The sequence below is a fragment of the Scyliorhinus torazame genome, chromosome 2 (genome assembly GCF_047496885.1).
Source record: "Scyliorhinus torazame isolate Kashiwa2021f chromosome 2, sScyTor2.1, whole genome shotgun sequence".
Classification (NCBI taxonomy): Eukaryota; Metazoa; Chordata; class Chondrichthyes; order Carcharhiniformes; family Scyliorhinidae; genus Scyliorhinus; species Scyliorhinus torazame.
In genome coordinates, this window is record NC_092708.1 from 80,846,582 (window position 1) to 80,866,313 (window position 19,732).

Sequence of the window (19,732 nt, forward strand, 5' to 3'; positions counted from 1 at the left end):
CATCTTGACAAATATATGAATAATATGGGAATAGAAGGATACGGACCCAGGAAGTGTAGAAGATTGTAGTTTAGTCGGGCAGTATGGTCGGCACGGGCTTGGAGGGCCGAAGGGCCTGTTCCTGTGCTGTACATTTCTTTGTTCTTTGTTCTTTGTTATCCCCCTATTCCCAACACCCATGGTCCCCCATCACTCAGCCTTCCAATGCCCCCCCTTCTACTTCCCCCCCCCCCAACCCTTCCAAGGTCTGTGTAACATTACCCAGGATGATGGGACTCTCGTGGCGCTGTCAGCGGGTCAGAGTGGAGGGCAGGGGGTGCTGATAACCCGCAGAGAGCTGAGCTCTGATGCTCCTCAATTTATGCTCCTCAATCTGACTCCTCCCTGTCCACTGAGTGCTTGCCCACACACCCATCACCTGCACGTGGTGTGCCTGAGAGGAGAAGGAGGGCGGGCGGTGGAGAGAGGCATTCAGGACCTCTATGTCTGGGGAGTTGGGGCAGGGGATTGGTGCTTGGACGTACTGTGGAAGAAAGTGACAGAGGCATCATATTTTCTCAAGTGCAACATTTTTTAATGCTGTACATATGTCTCCCCAACTGCCCCAATCCTCCGATGGTGCCGCCCACCTTCCCCACCCTCCCAACCCCTCCCCCCCAACACTCCCACTCCCTCATCACACACACCCACCCCCCAATGCTCTCTCAGTGATCCTCGACCTGCTTAGCCTTGCGTGCTCTACAGCTGCACTTAGGTGTGTCCCCAGGATGCACATCAGAGGTGGAGGCCGGCACTGTCGGATGAGGATCCTGTGGGGGAATGGACATGTGGTCAGTGAGGGGGATGGATCACTCTGTGTGACATTAACAACTCACTCTGCCTTGTCAGCAGGAGGTTGGCGAGCGCGTTGCCCTGGTGAATAAACCGGTGGGACAGTCGTTTGCAGCGTGAAGCCCATAGGACCTTGTTAGATAATCCAATTAACATTTTATAGTGGTGACGGCCTCACCAGGCAGAGCGTCGGGACGCTCACGCAGTTCCCGTTCGTTACCAAACTTTGAAACATTTCCATTAAATCGTGCCCTTAGTCACATTTTTGGGCCCCGGGGAGTTTCTCCCCGGTCAAGCCCACATTTAGAATTATTTTCATCACTGGGGAGCTGAACTCGCTGGGCAGACCAGCTACTCATCGAAGTGGGCTTGTGGGTCCCCCCTATCTCCCACCCATGGGCAATGTCACCCTCACACACATGGGCATTCCCCCACACCTCCCCAAGTCATGACATCCCACTGTGGGGTCACTGCGGACACCCCTTTTCAGGCCCTCCCATACCCCCTTTCTGGCCCCCCTTCCAGGGCCCCTACCCTTTACTTCCCCCAACTTTCTGGAGGCCCCTTCATGCCCACCCTATACCCCCCTACCCTTCATACACTCCCTCCACCCTTCTTTCATGGGCATGGCTCCCCTCAGGCCCTGTCCCTTGGCAATGCCACCCTGGCATGCAGGCCCTTTGGCACTGCCACCCTGTTACCCTGGCACTGCTCCTGCCACCTTGGCAGTGCCATCCAGGAACCTTGGCAGTGCCAGCGGTGCAGTGCCAAAATGCGCACATTCAAGGAGGAAAGCCAGGTGGCTACCCTGTCCTGTCTCTGAGCATCCATGGGCCTCCGATGGTCTGAGAGACTCCCTAGGTGCTATTCCGCATGGTCCACGTTTGTGTGGACCAGTATTGAACGGCGCCCGGCTGGAGTTTCCCTTGGGAGGATAGTAGATGCCGGGAGCCTGATAGAACCCGAGACAGCATGCCTAAGCATGTTTAAACCTACTTAGGTGTGTGAGGCTTGGTCCCTCACATTGTGGATGGGATCTTGATTGCAACACTTTGTGAGGTCTGGGCAGATCTCATGAGGCGTACTGGCTGTCGGGAAGCCTCTCCTGGTATTTACCAGCCATGTCGCGCTCCCATTTAGGTGCAATGCGGCCGGTAGATCGCGCCCATTAACTACATCCCTTTAGAATCACACAGGTCAATGTGTCGAGAATGTATTTTCTTTGAGATACTGATTTAGAACGCCTTGACCTTGCCATGATTTGTTTGTTATTACCTTTTTTTGCAAATATTTCCTGCTTTGTTACATTTATTCATGGCTTTCCATTGTTCTTTAGGTACCCTCGGGCTACAATAAGACTTGTTAACGTGCAGACACACATTTTAAATAACTTTGACATGTGTTCAATCTTCAGGGGAAAGGTGTTATATATATTCTATCAATGGGAACAAAGAGATGCCAAGCATAATCCTCTAATGTCCCGGTCGCTGCATGACTGTTGTACCCTGACACACTTGCAATTTAAGTATCTGAATGATATGAATTTAAACATCTTAGTTGCAGTTATTTCCTCAATGTATTTAAATATGTGTCCTAAGTGACCTTTGGTGCACAAGTAAAAAAGCAGCTGATCGTGATCAGATTCCGTACTGCCTTAATTGTTTACTCCAGTCTCTCACCTCCAATTGTGTTCACATAACCTAGTTGTTACCCCCAAGGTAGCCATTACTTGTCTCTCAAATGCAGCTATTTCTCTCCCTGAGATTGCTATCCAACTCTCCTGTTGATACCAATCTTCCCAAGAAGACTCTTGGGTTAAAAGTACACATTAGCCTTGTCAAATATCATGGTTTTGCTTTTACCTGAGTGTAAAGTTATATTTTCTTTCCATGGAAGGGTTAATATGCTAAGTGTTACTTGTCATAATATACACCAGTATATCATGGTGCAGACACACACACTGATGGACACACAGCAAGACCAATCAACACACATAACACCGCAGCCAATCACCAGTTAGGGCACACTCACTATAAAGACAGAGGGCATCAGTTTTCCCACTCATTTGGGATGCAGCCTCTCAGAAGGACAGAGCTTACAGCTTACAGCACAGATCTTCACCATGTGCTGAGTGCATAGACTGGTTAGGACAGGCATAGGTCTTTAGTTTAATCTAACATCGTGTTAACCCACAGTGAAAGTATGTTCAACAGTTTCTAGCTTAATATAATAGTGTTATACTATTTTAAGTGTTGGTAGCCTGTATGTGTTCCACGGATCCAGAGCACCCAACACATCATGGTACCAGTAGTTGAGGGATGTTAGAACTTCTTAGACCTACCAGCAACTGATCTGCCTTCCACCAGCATACAGCCATCCTGTAAAATGGACAGCGTCCGCCCACCGCCGCCGCTCCGCATCACCGGTAACCTAGGGGCCAACTGGAAGATATTCAAACAACGCTTCCAGCTCTACCTTGAAGCCACAGACCTGGAAGCTGCCTCAGACACCAGGAAGATCGCTCTCTTCCTATCCACGGCCGATATTGACACCGAGGACCCGAAGGCGCCTTTTCGAGTCGGTATCATTACAAAAAACAGGGTGTTGCCGAAGCAAAGAATCCAGCCTCTATCGGTATACAGCATCGATCCGGACGATGAGTGGTGTGCCACCCTTACCGTCAACCGGTCCCAAGTACGATTCCGCCTGGACACCGGTGCCTCCGCTAATCTCATTGGTCTGACCTCCAAAGCCTTTGTGTCAAACCAGCCACCCTGCCATCAGCCTGCCAGCTATTAGATTATAATGGCAATGCCATTGCTGCCAGCGGCTCATGCCAACTTGAAGTGACGCACAGGTCACGCAAAGCCATCCTTCCCTTTGAAATCGTGGGCTCCTCGAAAGCCTCCCAGCTTGGCGCGCAGGCATGCAAGCTGTTGAACCTAGTTCAGACAGATCACTCTCTCTCTGCTGCTGACGCGTCTGCCTTTCAGGACACTGACTTCAGGGCGCAGCTCGACGCCATTATCAACCAGTACCACAACGTCTTCGAGGGCATGGGCATGCTCCCGTACACCTACAAGATTTTATTAAAACTGAATGCCACGCCTGTGGTGCACACACCTCGCAGGGTCCCAGCACCCCTTAAGGACCGCCTCAAACAGCAGCTGCAGGACCTCCAGAACCAAGGAGTGATTTCCAAAGTCACGGAACCGACCGACTGGGTCAGTTCCATGGTATGTATAAAAAAGCCTTCCGGCGAATTGAGAATTTGCATTGATCCCAAGGATCTCAATCGCAATATTATGAGAGAGCACTATCCAATTCCCAAGCGTGAAGAGCTCACATGTGAGATGGCTCGCGCCAAGCTCTTTACCATCTCAATGCCTCAAAAGGATTCTGGCAAATCCAGCTCGATAAATCCAGCAGGAAATTCTGCACGCTCAATACACCCTTTGGAAGATATTGCTGCAACAGGATACCGTTTGGGATCATCTCTGCATCAGAAGTGTTCCATAGGATTATGGAACAAATGATGGAAGGTATTGAAGGTGTTCGCGTCTATGTCGATGACATAACCATCTGGTCCACCACCCCGCAGGAGCATGTTAGTCGCCTCCAGCGCATATTCAGACGTATACATGAGCATGGCCTCCGCCTCAACAGGGCCAAATGCTCTATTGGTCAGACAGAAATTAAGTTCCTCGGGGACCACATCTCCCAATTGGGTGTGCAGCCGGATGCGGACAAGGCAGCTGCCATCACAGCTATGAAAACACCAGAGGACAAGAAGGCGGTCCTCCGATTTCTGGGCATGGTCAACTACTTACCATTGACTGGGGACTAATGACAATCCCACAATCCTGTGGGAGTATGAGCTTCCCCAATGAGGGGGGCGGAGAAACCATTAGTAAACTCCAAGTATAAATAAAGCTGGCCAGTTTGGAAACAGCAGGAAGGAGTGTGCAGCAAGGGAAGTTGCTGCTGCTGTTATATATATATATGTTATTGTAAATAAATGTTATTACTTTGTATCCTTAAAACTCGTGCTGGATTCTTCGTGGCCCTCACAAAAGTCAACTTTTTACGGAAAGTCCCTAACCGCGCCTCTCATACCATGGCTCTCAGGAACCTGGTCAGGAAGACGACAGACATCCAATGGCTCCCTGCCCACGAGCGCGAATGGAGGGAACTCAAGGCAAAACTGACCACGGCCCCGGTCTTAGCCTTCTTTGATCCAGCAAAGGAGACCAAAATTTTGACCGATGCCAGTCAATCCGGCATTGGGGCAGTGCTCCTTCAACGTGATGAGGCCTCATCATGGGCCCCCGTTGCATATGCGTCGCGTGCGATGACCCCCACGGAGCAGCGCTACACGCAGATAGAAAAGGAGTGCCTGGGCCTTCTGACCGATGTTGTTAAATTTCACGATTATGTCTACGGACTTCCTCAATTCACCGTTGAGACCGACCATCGCCCGATGGTCAATATAATACAGAAAGACTTGAACAACATGACGCCTCGCCTCCAGCGTATTCTTCTCAAGCTCCGGCGATACGACTTCCAGCTGGTATACACCCCAGGCAAGGACCTCATCATTGCTAACGCTCTCTCCAGGTCAGTCAACACTCCATGTGACCCAGCGGGATTTGTCTGCCAGGCTGACGCCCATGTGGCATTCGCGGCCTCCAATCTACCTGCCTCAGATGAACGCCTCGTCCGAATTCACAGCGAGATGGCAGCTGACCCCTTGCTACAGCGTGTCATGCGCCACCTAACGGATGCGTGGCTCAAGGGCCAATGCCCTCAGTTCTATAATGTCAGAGATGATCTGGCGGTAGTAGACGGGGTTATTCTAAAATTGGACCGCATTTTCATCCCGCATAGCATGCGCCAGCTTGTCCTGGAACAACTACACGAGGGCCACCTTGGCGTGGAAAAGTGCCGCCGAAGGGCCCGAGAGGCAGTGTACTGGCCCGGCATTAATGAGGACATAGCCAACACAGTGCTCAACTGCACCACTTGCCAGCGCTTCCAGCCGGCCCAACCAAGTGAGACCCTGCAGCCCCATGAGTTGGTCATGTCACCAGGGACCAAGGTGGGCATCGACCTGTTCCACGCGCTGGGTAGAGACTATATCCTGATCATGGACTACTTTTCGAATTACCCGGAGGTGATACGGCTGCACAACCTCACCTCGTCTGCAGTCATTCGTGCATGTAAAAAAACCTTTGCTCGACACAGCAGCCCGCTCACGGTTATGTCGGACATTGGCTTCGCCAGCCAAGAATGGTACAACTTAGCCAGGCGGTACAATTTTGCCCATATGACGTCCAGTCCCCTGTACCCCCAATCCAACGGCAAAGCAGAGAAGGGAGTACATATCGTCAAACGGTTCCTATGCAAGGCTGCCGATGCTGGGTCTGATTTCTCCCTTGCCTTGCTGGCCTATCGCTCCGCCCCACTGTCCACTGGCCTGTCGCCAGCCCAATTACTCATGAATCGCACCCTGAGGATGACGGTGCCGTCCATCCATGTCCCAGACCTTGACCACGTTCCGGTCCTTCGCCGGATGCAGCTGTCTCGTGCACAGCACAAGGTGGCTCATGACTCCTGTGCAGCTGATCTCCCTGCTCTAGCTCCAGATGACAACGTCCGCGTCCATCTTCTGGATGGTGGCTGGTCTGCAACCGCTGTTGTCCTTCGGCAGGTGGCCCCCCACTCGTTCCTGGTTCGTCTACCGGATGGCTCTATTCTGCGCCGCAATCGACGAGCCCTTCGTCTCGATCCACGTTCGCCACGTGATCCTCCAGTGTCGCCTCGCCCTCCTGCTGACCCTGCCACAGACTATGCAGAGCTCCCTGTCACTCTGGCTCCCCCTGACTTTGACGCAGTCCAGCCCGCTCCTGAACCGGCGGCTCTCAACCCACCCTTGAGGCGGTCAACCAGAATTCGTCGCCCACCTCAGAGACTAAATTTATGATCTTTTCGAATTTATGGACTCTCTGAATTGTTTTGTTGCTTTGTTTGATCGTTTCCCTGGTTTGTACATAGTGTTGATCTCGTTACTCTTGGTGCATACTGCTTCTCTGCACCAGGCACCTTCCCATGTAAATAGCTTAGTTCTCATGTACATAGTCCTGTAAATATGTCTTCGTACCCCACATGTAGTGAGGAACATTATCACCACACATTATTTATTGCCACAAACATACATTTTTTTATAAAAGGGGGGACATCATAATATACACCAGCATATCGTGGTGCAGACACACACACTGATGGACATACAGCAAGACCAATCAACACACATAACACCGCAGCCAATCAACAGTTAGAGCACACTCACTATAAAGACAGAGGGCATCAGTTTTCCCGTTCATTCGGGCTGCAGCCTCTCAGAAGGACAGAGCTTACAGCTTACAGCACAGATCTTCACCATGTGCTGAGTGCATAGACTGGTTAGGACAAGCATAGGTCTTTAGTTTAATCTAACATCATGTTAACCCACAGTGAAAGTATGTTCAACGGTTTCTAGCTTAATAAAATAGTGTTGTACTATTTTAAGTGTTGGTAGCCTGTATGTGTTCCACGGATCCAGAGCACCCAACACATCATTACTGTGTATAATTTTAAATGAAAACAGTAATATTTATTGCTTAAAATTCAAGTAGGGTCCCACTTCATGTTCGTTTTAGTCGATGAGGGGCTTTTCACAGTAACTTCATTTGAAGCCTACTTGTGACAATAAGCGACTACATTTCATTAAGACAACAATCTGGCAAGTCTACTCCCTGCAATGATCACATGCTTCAATATTTCAATCTATTTTGGCATTTGTGCAAACTACGTCTTTAAACAAATACAATTTCTGCTGCAGTCTTGAGTTACACATTCATTGATTTGGACAAGAAGAAGAAAAAATGCATTTCTTCAAGGGACCAGAATTCCACTAAAGTGACAAACACCAAGTCATTATGTCTTGGTGTTTCTTATCTTTATGCTTCTGTGAATAGATGTTTTGTATTAAAATGAATGATTAAGAAGGGACAAAATCTCCAAGGTTGCTTTAGGCAGTCATAACACCCATAGGCTTGACATGAAAACATGAAGCAGATACCATTTTTAAATTTGAACTAATATAAGAACAATAAATACAACACCAAGCAAAATAAAGAGAAATACATGGAACAATAACAGGCATAGGTTTAAGGTGCGAGGGGCAAGGTTTAAAGGAGATGTACGAGGCAAGTTTTTTGCACAGAGGGTAGTGGGTGCCTGGAACTCGCTGCTGGAGGAGGTGGTGGAAGCAGAGACAATAGTGACGTTTAAGGGGCACCTTGACAAATACATGAATAGGATGGGAATAGAGGGATACGGACCCAGGAAGTGTAGAAGATTTTAGTTTAGACGGGCAGCATGGTCGGCACGGGCTTGGAGGACCGAAGGGCCTGTTCCTGTGCTGTACTTTTCTTTGTTCTTTGTTCTACTAACAGCTTGTATTTACATAGAACATTAAAGATGAATTCAATTCCTTTATTGAGAGGTATAGAAAACAGATAACACACCCGGAAAAGACATATTTGTTGAGCAATGGTTTGATTGAAGGGATGGATTCAGGAAAGATTTTCAAGGAGGTGGAAAAGTGGATCAGTTTAAGGTGAGAATTCAGAGAGCAGGATCCTTGTGTCTGCATATTCTGTGAACAACTGGAGACTATCAGGGGTTGAGGAGAGGATGCAGCAAGTAGAGAAGCTGAGTCTGGAAGTGATAAAGGCATGTATGAAGGTTTCAACCTGTCCCCTGAAGCAGGGTACAAGGCAGGCGGTTGTGATGGAAAGGGTATTGAGTCTGGATTCCAGTGTAAGGTTGAACAGGCCACCAAGGTTGGAAACAATTTAGATGAGCCTCAGACCAAAGAGGTGAGACAAGGGAGCAGAATTTGTGCCAGGGGCTGAAAATGATGACTTTGGTCAGCCCGGTGCTGAGGTGGAAGAGGCTATACCTCAGGCAAACAAACAGAAAGCAGAGAAGAGGGTGAGGGAGGTGGTGCAGAGCTAGATCCAAGTGTCATCAGTATATATGTGAAAGTTGATCAATTATGTCACTAAGTAGTTAAGAACATAAGAACTAGGAGCAGGAGTAGGCCATCTGGTCCCTCGAGCCTGCTCCGCCATTCAATGAGATCATGGCTGATCTTTTGTGGACTCAGCTCCACTTTCCGGCCCGAACACCATAACCCTTAATCCCTTTATTCTTCAAAAAACTATCTATCTTTATCTTAAAAACATTTAATGAAGGATCCTCAACTGCTTCACTGGGCAAGGAATTCCATAGATTCACAACCCTTTGGGTGAAGAAGTTCCTCCTAAGCTCATTCCTAAATCTACTTCCCCTTATTTTGAAGTCGATTCTGCTTTCACCCACCAGTGGAAACAACCTGCCCACATCTATCCTATCTATTCCTTTCATAATTTTATATGTTTCTATACGTTCCCCCCCCCGCATCCTTCTAAATTCCAACGAGTACTGTCCCAGTATACTTAATCTCTCCTCGTAATCCAACCCCTTCAGCTCTGGGATTAACCTAGTGAATTTCCTCTGCAAACCCTCCAGCGCCAGTATGTCCTTTCTCAGGTAAGGTGACCAAAACTGAACACAATATTCCAGATGTGGCTTCACTAACACCTTATACAATTGCAACATAACCTCCCTAGTCTTAAACTCCATCCCTCCAGCAATGAAGGACAAAACTTAATTTGCCTTCTTAATCACCTGTTGCACTTGTAAACCAACTTTTTGCGACTCATGCACTAGCACACCCAGGTCTCTATGCACAGCAGCATGTTTTAATATTTTATCATTTAAATGCTAATCCCTTTTGCTGTTATTCCTACCAAAATGGATAACCTCACATTTGTCAACATTGTATTCCATCTGACAGACCCTAGCCCATTCACTTAACCTATCTAAATCCCTCTGCAGACATCCGGTATCCTCTGCACTTTTTGCTTTCCCACTTATCTTAGTGTCGTCTGCAAACTTGGACACATTGCACTTGGTCCCCAACTCCAAATCATCTATGTAAATTGTGAACAATTGTGAGCCCGACACTGATCCCTGAGGAACACCACTAGCTACTGATTGCCAACCAGAGAAACACGCATTAATCCCCACTCTTTGCTTTCCACTAATTAACCAATCCTCTATCCATGCGACTACTTTACCCTTAATGCCATGCATCTTTATCTTAAGCAGCAACCTTTTGTGTGGCACCTTGTCAAAAGCTTTCTGGAAATCCAGATATACCACATCCATTGGCTCCCCATTATCTACCGCACTGGTAATGTCCTCAAAGAATTCCACTGAATTAGTTAGGCACGATCTGTCCTTTCTGAACCCATGCTGCGTCTGCCCAATGGGACAATTTCCATCCAGATGCCTCGCTATTTCTTCCTTGATGATAGATTCCAGCATCTTCCCTACTACCGAAGTTAAGCTAACTGGCCTATAATTACCCGCTTTCTGCCTACTTCACTTTTTAAACAGTGGAGTCACGTTTACTAATGTCTAATCTGCTGGGACCACCCAAAGTCGAGTGAATTTTGGTAAATTATCACTAGTGCATTTGCAATTTCCCTAGCCATCTCTTTTAGCACTCTGGGATGCATTCCATCAGGGCCAGGAGACTTGTCTACCTTTGGCCCCATTAGTTTGCCCATCCCTACCTCCTTAATGATAACAATCATCTCAAGGTCCTCACCTGTCATAGCCTCATTTCCATCAGTCACTGGCATGTTATTGTGTCTTCCACTGTGAAGACCGACCCAAAAAACCTGTTCAGTTCCTCAGCCATTTCCTCATCTCCCATTATTAAATCTCCCTTCTCATCCTCTAAAGGACCAATATTTACCTTAGCCACTCTTTTTTGTTTTATATATTTGTAGAAACTTTTACTATCTGTTTTTATATTCTGAGCAAGTTTACTCTCATAATCTATCTTACTCTTCTTTATAACTTTTTTAGTAGCTTTCTGTTGCCCCCTAAAGATTTCCCAGTCCTCTAGTCTCCCACTAACCTTTGCCACTTTGTATGCTTTTTTCTTCAATTTGATACTCTCCCTTATTTCCTTCGATATCCATGGTCGATTTTCCCTCTGTCTACCGTCCTTCCTTTTTGTTGGTATAAACCTTTGCTTAGCACTGTGAAAAATAGCTTGGAAGGTTCTCCACTGTTCCTCAACTGTTTCACCATAAAGTGTTTGCTCCCAGTCTACCTTAGCTAGCTCTTCTCTCATCCCATTGTAATCTCCTAATCTCCTTTGTTTAAGTACAAAACACTAGTGTTTGATTTTACATTCTCACCCTGCATCTGTATTTTAAATTCCACCATATTGTGATCGCTTCTTCCGAGAGGATCCCTAACTTTGAGACCCTGACTCAATCTTGTCTCATTACACAGGACCAGATCTAGGACCGCTTGTTCCCTCGTAGGTTCCATTACATACTGTTCTAGGAAACTGTCGCAGATACATTCTATAAACTCCTCCTCAAGGCTGCCTTGACTGACCTGGTTAAACCAATCGACATGTAGATTAAAATCCCCCATGATAACTGCTGTACCATTTCTACATGCATCAGTTATTTCTTTGTTTATTGCCCTCCCCACCATAATGTTACTATTTGGTGGCCTATAGACTACTCTTACCAGTTATTTCTTTTGCCTTACTATTCCTGATTTCCACCCAAATGGATTCAACCTTATCCTCCATAGCACCGATGTCATCCCTTACTATTGCCGGGATGTCATCCTTAAATAACAGAGCTACACCACCACCCTTACCATTCACTCTGTCCTTCCGAATAGTTTGATACCCTTGGATATTTAACTTCCAGTCATAACCATCCTTTAACCATGTTTCAGTAATGGCCACGAAATCATAATCATTCACGATGATTTGCGCCATCAACTCATTTACCTTATTCCGAATACTACGAGCATTCAGGTAAAGTACACTTATGTTGGCTTTTATACCTCTGTTTTGAATCTTAACACCTTGATCAATAACCTCTCCTAAGTTATTTTTGCTCTTAACCTTTCTCCTAATTTTCCTTGTCGTTGAACCCATATCTTCATGTAATAACCAGCCACGTCGCTTTCCATTTATGTTTTTGCTTCCTGTTTTATTCCTTTTAGTATTACTGGGCCTACTCACTGAGCTCCCCTCAGTCACTGTACCTTGTACTGTTGCCCTTTTTGATTTTGACTATTGCTTCTCTGCCTTACACTTTCCCCCTTACTGCCTTTTGTTTCTGTCCCTGTTTTACTCCCTCCCGACTTCCTGCATCGGTTCCCATCCCGCTGCCACATTAGTTTAAACACTCCCCAACCGCTCTAGCAAATAGCCCTTAAGACTGAGAGTGATCAAAGGCATATCCTTGAGAATCCAGAATGATGCAGGGGAAGGTTGAGAAGATAGTCATGCAAATCTGTTGGACTGCAGATATGCAGGAATGGAAAAATATGAAACTAGATAAATGGAGAGAGGCATCAAAAAAGGGTTGGCTGGTGGCTGGACCTCTGAATGAGTACACTTTTTTCCTTTAATTGAAACATCATGAATCAACTCCATTCATTGGAATCTGATGGGAGCAGTTGTGGAATCGACTAGGGTAACAATCCATAAGACCATAAGAAATAGGAGCAGAATTAGGCCATTCGGCCCATCGAGTCTGCTCCTCCATTCAATCCTGGCTGATATGTGCTGGGGTGTCAGAGTGAAAGTGATCATATTATTAGACTAATAATCAAACATTGCCAATTCAAAACTCATCATGGCAGTTTGAAAGATTGAAATCAGTTTTAAAAATCTGTAAATATAAAGATTGCATGAGTAAAAGTGACCATGAAGCTTTGGATCACTAAGGTCCTCTAGGGAAGAAAGCCTGCGGTCCTTAACTGGTTTGCCTTATACATGACCCCAGTCCTACAATCAACATGATTGATATTCCAATGGCTGATTGAATTGTCCTAACAATTTACCCAGTTGTAGCTGTCATTACAAACAAAAAGACCCTTCTCACGTCTCTGCTCCCACCACCCCTACATTTACATAAAAACATAAGAAGTAGGAGCAGGAGTAGGCCACCTGACCCCTCAAACCTGCTCCGCCATTCAATAAGGTCGTGGCTGATCATTTGGTGGACTCAGCTCCACTTATCCGCTTCCCCATAACATCTGTGTGGCTTCTGCTTTCCTGTGGGCTGCAGGCTCTGCAAACTTCACTTTCAAACTAGTGCGTGCCTTGCTCATTGAAAGCTGCTGTTTATTAACCCTTTCCAAGCCACAACCCAGAGCATGATCAATTATGTTATTGTTTTATGATTAGCCTGAGAGAGGCGAGGCTAATTCTTAATTGGCTTAAGGGGTGTGTGATGTTCTTGAAAATATGGAAAGATGTGTCATTTGAAACATGGAAGTCTGGCAATATCTGGTCTGAGAGAAGCATGAGAGGATACAGGGAAAGATCCCACAAAGGGTTAACAGCAGCTGCCAGGGAAGGATTGTAAAATGCAGATATCCTTGGTCAAGCAGGCTTAGCAAACAAGACAAACAGGATTTTGAATGAAGCCAAAGACAATGGCTCACACCTTCATTGAAAGTAACTATCTTAGTAAGGATCTGGAAAAAGAATGGATGAGGTTCAGTTGAATTTTGTGATAATTCTAGGTGTGAAAAGTTGCTAATACCAGGTTTATCAGTCTAAGAGAAACATAATTTAAAGCCAAAATCAAAGTCAAAATTGAGCTGAGGACACAATTGGAAAATAAAACCATAGAAATGACAGGAATTAAAAGTAACACTTCTTGAAGTCAAAGCATTTTGAGCATCACAAAGGAAACAATGTAATCTTGGGCGAAATTCTCCGACCCCCCGCCGGGTCGGAGAATCGCCAGGGGCTGGTGTGAATCCCGCCCCCGCCGGTTGCCGAAGTCTCCGGCACCGGACATTCGGCGGGGGCGGGAATTGCGCCGGTTAGCGGTCCCCCTGCGCGATTCTCCAGCCCGGATGGGCCGAAGTCCCGCCGCTAAAATGCCTGCCCCGCCGGCGTAGATTAAACCACCTACCTTACCGGCGGGACACAGCAGCGCGGGCGGGCTCTGGGGTCCTGGGGGGGGCACGGGGCGATCTGGCCCCGGGGGGTGCCCCCACGGTGGCCTGACCCGCGATCGGGGCCCACCGATCCGCGGGCGGGCCTGTGCCATGGGGGCACTCTTTCCCTTCCGCCTTCGCCATGGTCTCCACCATGGCGGAGGCAGAAGAGACTCCCTCCAATGCGCATGCGCGGGAATGCCATCAGCGGCCGCTAACACTCCTGCGCATGCGCCGCCCGGAGATGTCATTTCCGCGCCAGCTGGCGGGGCACCAAAGGCCTTTTCCGCCAGCTGGCGGGGCGGAAATTCGTCCGGCGCCGACCTAGCCCCTTAAGGTTGGGGCTCGACCCCCAAAGATGCGGAGCATTCCGCCCCTTTGGGGCGGCGCAATGCCCGACTGATTTGCGCCATTTTGGGCGCCAGTCGGCGGACATCGCGCCGTTTCCGGAGAATTTCGCCCCAGATCTATGAGATGAAGTCATGTCAAAATGTATACTTAGTTGGATTAAAAGAGTTAGATCAAAGATACTTTTTACAATCAAAGAAAATAAGAGTTACTTTACAATAACTTCGTAAAAACTTAATTATTAGAAAGCGAATATAAACCGAGAGACAAGAGCAGGAACTACCAGAAGAAGAACCAGAACTCAGAGAGAGAGAGATAGAGAGGGGAGAAGCAGAGACAGATTACAGTCTGCTCGTCCATGGGAAAGAGACAGGGCAGAGCAGCCGAGCTAAAATAACTAATACATCTAAGGAAGACTAGCATTTAAAGAGTAGGCAGATTCAGCTCAGAGATAGCTCTCATAGCTCTGTACATGGGAAAGATAGGACATAGCAACCAAGCTCATCAGCGAATACATCTAAAGAAGACCAGACTTTAAAGAAGATTGATTGTCAAGTTGGACCTGAAGGTCCCTTCAACCAACCAGAAGGATCCAGAAGCAAGATCTTTTTACTTTTCTGTAAAGACAGTGATTGCATCTTTTAAAAAGAGGAAAAAATATATAATAATAAAATAACTTAAAAGTTTTAACCTGAAACAGTGGTTATTAGCCTACTTTACTTACTTAGCAATGCGGGACTCAGCATTGATGCTACTAAGTGGTAAGTGGAAATCTTCGGTGAAGGTATGGGTTATACCGGGGGATAACTTGAAAATATAGTTTGACCTGAATAGCACCCACTGAAGCTTGCATCGGAGTCGGGGAGTGAGAATCCCTGATCACCATTTAGAATGTCGGCCCTTTTTGGTATAGGGGGGCTTCTAAGAATAGTGGTGAGTTTTCAAAAACAGTGATCAATCTGTAATTGGTCTAGGTGATGCATGATCAGTTTTTAATTGGTTTCCTGCTGGTGATGGTCATCTATTGATGTCATTTCCCATCGTCCTCTGAGAGGCCCTCATATTACAGTTTGTTCCTGTCATCTCTTGCCAAGATCAAATGGTGTTTTATTGTATCTTCCTTGGTCATTTGTTTAGGATAGAGGAAGTATAAAATCCTTTTGAATGGTGCCTTCATCAAATCGTCTTGAGATTTACTTAATTGATGCAAGCTCCTCATTAAATAAAATCCTTATCAGTGATTATTTTAGTGGCCCTATCCTTTACTCTGTAGGTGTTGGGGTTTGGAATGAGTCATAGAATTTACAGTGCAGAAGGAGGCCATTCAGCCCATCAAGTCTGCACCGACCCTCCGAAAGCGCACCCTACCTCACCCTAATCCCCCACCCTGTCCCTGTGACCCCAGCCAACCTTTGGACATTAAGGGGAAATTATTCATGGCCAGTCCAGCTGACTTGCGCATCTGTTGGAGGAAACTGGAGGAACCAAAGGAAACCCACGCAGGCACGGAAGAATGTGCAAACTCCACACAGATAGTCACCTAAGGTCAGAGTTGAACCCTGGTCCCTGGCACTGTGAGGCAGCAGTGCTAACCACTGTGTCACCGTGCCGCCCATAACATTGAAGTGAGTCACTTCAATGTTAGAACAAAGAATAAAGTGGTTAAGTTGCTTACGACTTAAAACTATGTGTATCTAATGCAGAAAGTTACAAAGTACTAATACAGAAAGTTACAATGCAATATGATAAAATAAAAGCAAATTACTGCAGATGTTGGAATCTGACGGTAAAATGATATAGTGTAGATTTATTTGTTCTTAAGGGCAGCACGGTAGCATTGTGGAAAGCACAATGCTTCACAGCTCCAGGGTCCCAGGTTCGATTCCGGCTTGGGTCACTGTCTGTGTGGAGTCTGCGCGTCCTCCCCGTGTTTGCGTGGGTTTCCTCCGGGTGCTCCGGTTTCCTCCCACAGTCCAAAGATGTGCAGGTTAGGTGAATTGGCCAATGATAAATTGCCCTTAATGTCCAAAATTGCCCTTGCCCTTGGTGTTGGGTGGAGGTGTTGAGTTTGGGTAGGGTGCTCTTTCCAGGAGCCGGTGCAGACTCAAAGGGCCGAATGGCCTCCTTCTGCACTGTAAATTCAATGATAATCTATGATTAATCTAGGACAAAGGTTCGGCACAACATCCTGTTCTGTGCTGTATTTTCTATGTTCTATGAATAATCTGACATAATCTGAAACAAAAACAGAAAATGCTGGACAATCTCTGATCTGACAGCATCTGTGGAGCGAGAACGGAGATAATGTTGAACTTGGATGAGTCTTTGTTGACGCTCCTGTCAAGCACTTTGTTAAAGTTACAATGCAAGTTGTACTTAAAGTTATACAGAATGAATATACAATATAAGTGCATAGCAAAGGTCACTGTTTAAAATATGACATTCTAAACCAGTCCCTTGTTTTAAGCATTTTGTTAATACATAATGTTGAATAATAATGATCTGAATTGTACTTTTACAATTAATCCCATACTGTCACAAAGTTTAACTCTAATACAAAGTTAAAGATAATTGGGGTGCTTGTTCACAGCAGAAGGCAGCAGGACAGGTTAATAGAATAGTTAAGAAGGCATACGGGACACTTGCCTTTATCAGTGGTGGCATAGGTTATAAGAGCAGGGAGGTTATGTTGGAGCTGCACAAGACTTTGGTTAGGCCACAGCTAGAGTACTGTGTTTAGTTCTGGTCACCTCACTATAGGAAGTGTGTGTTGAACTCGAGAGGGTGCAGAGGAGATTCACCAGGATGTTGCCTGGGATGGAGCATTTTAGCTATGAAATGAAATGAAAATCGCTTATTGTCACAAGTAGGCTTCAATGAAGTTACTGTGAAAAGCCCCTAGTCGCCACATTCTGGCGCCTGTTCGGGTAGGTTGTTACGGGAATTGAACCGTGCTGCTGGCCTGCCTTGGTCTGCTTTCAAAGCCAGCGATTTAGCCCAGTGTGCTGAACAGCCCCTGTAAAAGTCATTGCATCGGCCGGGAATCGAACCCGGGCCTCCCGCGTGGCAAGCAAGAATTCTACCACTGAACCACCGATGCATAAGAGAGGCTGGATAAACTCTGATTGTTTTCTTTGGAGCAGAGAAGGCTGAGTGGGAGCCTGATTAGGAGGGATATGGACGGGGTGGATAGAAAGCAGCTGTTCCCCTTAGTTGTGGGCCACGTTCTTTTGGGGGAGTTTGACCAGTGGCAGATGGAGCAAGGTTTGGGGTCATAGACTGGAGATGCTGTCATACCAGGGTATCTCACACTGTTTCTCTCATGGCCTGTCAGTCTTGGTGGAGGGCCTGTGGAACATCCATGGGTCCAAAGTGCACTAACTGCACCCCCCCACCCCCCCCCAACAAACGCAGCCCCATCCCCACCCCCAGCCTCTTCCCAATCAAATGAGAATGAGAGCCAGCTCGGAGTGGTAGTGCAAATGTGTTTAATAGTGGGTATTTACATTGAGTTTCCCCTTCTCCCAACTAGCTCTGTGTAACTAAACTCATGCCAACTTAGTGATCCATTATCTTTCTACATTTTTGTGACCTCCCGTTCCTTGTAGGTGTCCCCCAAGATTGCACATCAAGAGTGCAAGCAACCATCTGACATCCGTGCCCTCAGGCCTGTGATGCCTTTGGCGGGTGTCCTCTGGAGAGGCCCAGCCGACTTTCAGGTGCATCAGATGATGATGTGTCAGTCTGTTTGGCTCGCTGCCCAGGAGATGCGCTCGGGGCAGGAGGGGCATATTCAGAAGGGCTGGAGACTTCCAGTGCCTCCCTTAGGCCCCGAGATGGGTCCATCACTTCCTTCTCCCTTGGGGTGCGCGCTGAGCTACACCATGGAATGGAGGGGCAGCTGGAGTGAGCTCGAGCGGCCTCAACATAAGAACATAAGAACATAAGAACTAGGAGCAGGAGTAGGCCATCTGGCCCCTCGGGCCTGCTCCACCATTCAATGAGATCATGGCTGATCTTTTGTGGACTCAGCTCCACTTTCCGGCCCGAACACCATAACCCTTAATCCCTTTATTCTTCAAAAAACTATCTATCTTTATCTTAAAAACATTTAATGAAGGAGCCTCTACTGCTTCACTGGGCAAGGAATTCCATAGATTCACAACCCTTTGGGTGAAGAAGTTCCTCCTAAACTCAGTCCTAAATCTACTTCCCCTTATAATGAGGCTATGCCCCCTAGTTCTGCTTTCACCCGCCAGTGGAAACAACCTGCCCGCATCTATCCTATCTATTCCCTTCATAATCTTATATGTTTCTATAAGATCCCCCCTCATCCTTCTAAATTCCAACGAGTACAGTCCCAGTCTACTCAACCTCTCCTCGTAATCCAACCCCTTCAGCTCTGGGATTAACCGAGTGAATCTCCTCTTCACACCCTCCAGTGCCAGTACGTCCTTTCTCAAGTAAGGAGACCAAAACTGAACACAATACTCCAGGTGTGGCCTCACTAACACCTTATACAATTGCAGCAGAACCTCCCTAGTCTTAAACTCCATCCCTCTAGCAATGAAGGACAAAATTCCATTTGCCTTCTTAATTACCTGTTGCACCTGAAAACCAACTTTCTGCGACTCATGCACTAGCACACCCAGGTCTCTCTGCACAGCAGCATGTTTTAATATTTTATCATTTAAATAATAATCCCTTTTGCTGTTATTCCTACCAAAATGGATAACCTCACATTTGTCAACATTGTATTCCATCTGCCAGACCCTAGCCCATTCACTTAGCCTATCCAAATCCCTCTGTAGACTTCCAGTATCCTCTGCACTTTTTGCTTTACCACTTATCTTAGTGTCGTCTGCAAACTTGGACACATTGCCCTTGGTCCCCAACTCCAAATCATCTTTGTAAATTGTGAACAGTTGTGGGCCCAACACTGATCCCTGAGGGACACCACTAGCTACTGATTGCCAACCAGAGAAACACCCATTAATCCCCACTCTTTGCTTTCTATTAATTAACCAATCCTCTATCCATGCTACTACTTTCCCCTGAATGCCATGCGTCTTTATCTTATGCAACAACCTTTTGTGTGGAACCTTGTCAAAGGCTTTCTGGAAATCCAGATATACCACATCCATTGGCTCCCCGTTATCTACCGCACTGTTAATGTCCTCAAAAAATTCCTCTAAATTAGTGAGGCACGACCTGCCCTTTATGAACCCATGCTGCGTCTGCCCAATGGGACAATTTCCATCCAGATGCCTCGCTATTTCTTCCTTGATGATAGATTCCAGCATCTTCCCTACTACCGAAGTTAAGCTCACTGGCCTATAATTACCCGCCTTCTGCCTACCTCCTTTTTTAAACAGTGGTGTCACATTTGCTAATTTCCAAT

General features: G+C 46.8%; 1 non-coding gene across 1 annotated transcript; it reads right to left on the minus strand.

The window, feature by feature from the left end:
* Positions 1 to 17,360: 17,360 nt before the first annotated feature.
* Positions 17,361 to 17,431, minus strand: trnag-gcc (transfer RNA glycine (anticodon GCC)). Its single transcript has one exon. It is a non-coding gene; the product is annotated as a tRNA-Gly (tRNA).
* Between the last annotated feature and the right edge of the window lie 2,301 nt (positions 17,432 to 19,732).